Source organism: Poromitra crassiceps (genome assembly GCF_964638095.1).
Source record: "Poromitra crassiceps genome assembly, chromosome: 15".
In the NCBI taxonomy this organism is placed as follows: Eukaryota; Metazoa; Chordata; class Actinopteri; order Beryciformes; family Melamphaidae; genus Poromitra; species Poromitra crassiceps.
Genome location: NC_139634.1, coordinates 10,508,994 through 10,511,493, shown reverse-complemented (window position 1 = coordinate 10,511,493; position 2,500 = coordinate 10,508,994). Strand labels below are relative to the sequence as shown.

The window sequence follows — 2,500 nt, the reverse complement described above, 5'->3', positions numbered from 1 at the left end:
CGAGTGAGTTTCCCACTCCGTACAGATGTACTCTGAGTGACCTTACAAACACAGTGGAACTTAAACAGCCCCCCCCCCCCTTACCTCTCTCGCTCTCGCGCTCTAACTCTGGCACACACTGTCAATTCTCACTCCCATCCTTGTGGGGGCACTAAAAGTTGTTTCCTGCTGCCAGGAACACATCAAGGGGGCCAAGAATATATAGCCGGGGAGCGCGGCGCGGCGGCGATGCATAGCGAGCGTCCAGGAAAGCGTAACTTGGACTAGGTAAATATTGGACTGAGGGATTAGGGAGGTTTTTGCCACCTATAAAAAAGCAGGACAGGACGATGCCAGCGCCGGAGCGGAGTTAACGACCACACGCTACGACTTTACCCCGGGATTGATTTACCAAGAGCTGCTGTGGACAAAGAGGACATTTCAACACGTTTGCTTTATAGCGGAAAAGGGGGGGGGGGGGGGGGAACCAGAAATGAGTTGACTTAAGTGCAACAATCTCCCAAACCCTTCCCCTCCCCGCGCTCCTTTCACTGGCTCATTGTCCCCCCGTGTTTTGTTGTGTTTTTTAAACTAATATATTTTGGATGGCTCTCGATCGCTGGAGCATTCCGACGCCGTCTGTGATGTTGAAGCTGATTTTGATTTTTTTTTTTTTTTGGGGGTCTTATTTGCCTCCTTTGCTCTCGTCGTTCCCTCCTGTGAGCCAGCTCTTCTTCGTCTTCGTCTTCTTCTTCTGCTGCTCCGGTTGTGAAACAACAAGAATGTTTTTTATTCTCGTGCGGTCTCGCCCACAACATTTGTTTCCACTTTGACAGATTTTGGAAGAGAGAAATTCTTTGGGAGAGAAAATGATGGTTGCATGATGGTTCAAAAATAAGCTCTTGAAAAAAAAAAAAACACTCCTCAACCTATCCCTCCACCACCACCACCACCACCACCCCCCCCTCTCTCTCTCTCTCTCAGAGTCTCCATTGCCTCGGAGGCGCTCTCCTCTCTCCACCCTTCCCTCTCCGTCAGTGAGTTGGTGCAGGTCCAAACAGAGTCACCTCATGCTGTATTGTGGGAGAGATTGTAAAAGTTTTCATTGAGCCCATGTGGAAGTCATTTGGCCGGTAATCTGCTGTAATTGTGACTGTAACACAGAAACAGGCTGGAACAGATTGGCCTCGTATTTTTCCCCTTCAGGGTCACTGTGGCCTTATCTCAATATTTAGCGTCTTGGCTGATTGAGTTATCATATCACATTTTGCCGTTAAGAGCTGAGCGATGTCAACAGACGTAACCGGAGACCGCGAGCTGTTGCTTCAAATCGCTAAAAAACCAGGAAAAAGTTCCCGTTTTCCGAGGAAAGCGCAGCACGCGTCAATGTCAGCGCGACCCCGCGTGCCAGACTTCCCCCCCCCGACTTTGTCAAATGCGTGACGTTCAAGATCGCTCTTGGAGATGTGAAACAAAAACGCTGTTAAAAAGCCCACCATTATGGTGTGACCTACAGGTCTGGACCCCGTTTCTCTTGACCCGTGTGACAGACACACACACACACACACACACGCACGCACGCACACACACACACACACACACACACACACACACACACACACGCACGCACACGCACACACACACACTCACACTTGCACGATCACTGAGAAGTCCATTAGAACATTGTGCTCCGTTTGCTGCTGAGGTGCAAATGGAAATGGTGTCTCTGCACGCATGGCTGACCCGGCGCTGCTCCCTGCACCTCCTCTCTCCTCCTCCGGGGGTCTGTCCATCAGTGCTCCACCTCGCTCACCCCTCTCTCTCTCTCTCTCTCCCTCCGTTCCTATCCTGCATATTTTGTCTCCTCTTTGTCCTCTGTCTCGTGAGACATCCTGTTCTTCTAACTCATGCGTTCGTTCGTTCATTCTCTTCTCTCCGCCAATCTCCTGCTCTGTCAACCCTCGTAGCCCCGGCGCGCTCACGGCCGCCACGTTACGTTCTAGATGTGCGAGTAATTGCGCCCGCCATCGCACTCAGCCATCCTTGACCGTGTGTGATCGCGCTGCGTTTGATTCCGTAGCGGGAGATGACAGAGACGGAGCGCCGCGAGCCACGCAGTTATCATAAAGAGCGTGTTAAGTGCGTAGCCACAAGGCCTACGAGTGATTAAAACCCTTCCACTCAGGGTTACTTCATGGCAATCATTAGTCTTTTCATGTCCTAGCAGAGCTGTAAAAACCCACACAGGCTCACACACCCGCCCCGCACCCGCGCTCATAATATTACCTCTGCCTCCCCATACATTAGCCAGTGAATGATAGGCCAGAGCCCTGGCCTAATTGCTTTCTTCTTGTAGTGTCTCAATTCATTTCTGCTGAGGAGACACTGAGACGTGTGTGTGCAGACTGTGCACACACACACACACACACATACATGAAGCGACACACACACATGAAGGAACACACACACACACACACACACACACACACACACACACACACACAACCTGAGACACACATGC

At 51.1% G+C, this 2,500-nt stretch overlaps 1 protein-coding gene across 1 annotated transcript in view; it reads right to left on the bottom strand.

Annotated features, from left to right (window-relative positions):
• LOC310790013 (transcription factor COE1-like) overlaps positions 1-2,500 on the bottom strand; it is a gene marked incomplete at both ends in the record, with an annotated part of 77,394 nt that overhangs the window by 73,911 nt on the left and 983 nt on the right. The window lies entirely within an intron of this gene.